The sequence below is a fragment of the Bison bison genome, unplaced genomic scaffold (genome assembly GCF_000754665.1).
Source record: "Bison bison bison isolate TAMUID 2011002044 unplaced genomic scaffold, Bison_UMD1.0 scf7180017862063, whole genome shotgun sequence".
In the NCBI taxonomy this organism is placed as follows: Eukaryota; Metazoa; Chordata; class Mammalia; order Artiodactyla; family Bovidae; genus Bison; species Bison bison.
In genome coordinates, this window is record NW_011492635.1 from 27164 (window position 1) to 29654 (window position 2491).

Genomic DNA, 2491 nt, shown 5'->3' on the forward strand with positions numbered 1-2491 from the left:
CATTTATTTTTCAAAATCTGAAATTCAGATTTAACTGTAATGTGTTTTTATTTGATACATCTGGCCACTCTAATGGGGGGATCCTGGCTAGATTTATATTGTGTCTTTGTCCATGTTCCTTGTTACTAAATGAAAGGTCCTAAGAGATTCTTAGAAAAGGGCCTTACGTTGCCAGTGCCTCCTGCAGCTTTCAGGCTGGTCCACATCCAGGCAGCCATCTCCATCTGGTAGATTTTTACCAGATTTCCCCCACACACAGTTTTCACTTAAAAGTTGATCCTTTTCCTGAAAATTAAGGGGACATTTTTTTTAGGTTTCAGATATGTGGTGTAGTGTTTGGTCTTAAACAACATTTGTGCAGTTGTGTTGCAAATAGCCCCAGTTTTTCTAACAGCAATATGTATTTGCTCTCAAGAAGTCCATCAGGGTTAGTCTTTGGGGCAAGTAAGTAGACATAAATCCTTACTGTTGATCTTTATGATTTATTCCCTTTTCAGAGGCCCCAGTGCCTAGGGGCAGTGAATTTATTACCCAGATATCTGCACATATTTCCAAATTATATTGGTGGTCATCATCAGAAGTAGATTACAGGGACAAATGCTTACTGAATACTTGCTACTTTGTGGGCACTGTTTTAGGTGATTTATACAGTATTATTTTGTGTTCACTGTTGAATGCCTTCTTGGGAAATAAACTGAAGGGAAAGAGTATAAAGATTGGTATTATGGAGACATTTACTCGACACAAAGGTAGACAGTTTGGTTGTAAAAATAATTTTTGCTAGAATCCAGAAGAGCAAGGGAAGAATGTAATTGATGAAATTTGTCTAACTGGAGCACCGCATATGTAGAAATAGGGGTGGTGATTGCCAGCAGGAACAAATAGCTGTTACGTCCATTATCTGGTTTGGTCAAAATAACCAGCACTGTGAGATAGATGTTACCCCCATCTTACTAGTGAGGAAACTAAGAGGTTAGGTGACATTTTAGTAAGTGTTTTGAATCCTAAAGTCTAAAATCAAGGTGAGTTCGATTACTCACAATGAGCATGAGCTTTAGAGTTCAACAGACCTGAGTTCTACTCCATGCTTCATCACATTTGTGTGACCTTGGATGTGCATCAGTTTTCTTATTCAGAAGATAGTTGTGAGTATTAAATGAGATAATATAGTCTTAGCACAGTGCCTGACATTCAGTGATCAGTAAATATCTGGTATTAACATCTTAACTACCACATTGCACTTTCTAAAATAAAAAATAACTTCCATTGAAGTAATTCTAAATAGTTTAAAACATCCCTATGATCAAAGAAATAATTTCTACTAAGAAATTGTAAAATGGCCTTTTTGAATGGAGTGGTGAGGTGTGGTTAGGATGTAAATATAGAATTTTTAATATTTCAGTTTTGAGTGGATCTCTGTAAGGATTTCTATTAACATATAACAGTGTGGGTTCCTGAATGGGATGCAAGGTATTGAGGCTGGGGCCACTGACTCTTAAAGGCTGGAGATTAAAAAAAGAGAAAGACTCTGGATTCTAGCCAGAGGTAAGAAGAAATAGTTGGAGAAATGGCTGTGAAAATAATTCAAGTTTCTGCTATAGGCTTTTGGGATCAGGGGAACAGGGATGTTTAATATGTAGGACTCATAGGGGAAAACATCTGATGCTAATGCCCACCTTACCTATCCCCAGCTCTATTTTTATGTTTTAATTTCTTGTATCTTATTTTTAAAAACATTTTCTTTTTTTTTAAGGTGTCAAATTTGCTCTGAAACTGCTGCACTTATTCACAGTATTTAAAGTTGTTAAACTATAAGCTATGTGGCAAGAGTCACAAAGGTGTTTAATAAGAATTTATCCTACGGAAATACTTATTGCAACATTATAATAGGAAAAAGCTGAAAACAGCCTAAATGTCTCATAGGGAGTAGTTTAGTAAATTAGTGTACATCCAATTGGACTTTATGTAACCATTAACAATTATAATTAAGTTGACAGGAGGAATGAGAAAAGGGTGAATATAAAATAGTGCATTTATAGTTGCAGTTTTGGAATGACAGTGTATCTTTTTAAAGGTTAAGAAGCAAAAATGGAAATTGTGGGAGGAATATCTGTTCATGGAGGTGCCCTAAGACTTAGCTGAGCGCATTGGTGTATAATAGTGACAAATTATAAATAACCTAAGTGTCTCAGGACTATAAGGGCTTGGTTGACAGCAAAATACAGAGTCCATTAACAATAAATGTAGAAGATTTAGGGACATGGAGTATACCATTTAGAGTACATACAAATATGTAAATAAGTGACTGAAATGGTATATCAAAATGTCAACAGTGACTTTCAGTGGTCAGTTTTTGGGTTTTTGTTTTATTGTTTCCTATGTTAAAGATGTAGTTTGTACTTTATTAATGAAGAACAAAAGACTGATGAAATGATATAAATGAGAATTCAAGTTTTGGCTTAAATGTCAGATTTCTAGTGAGGCTAAACTC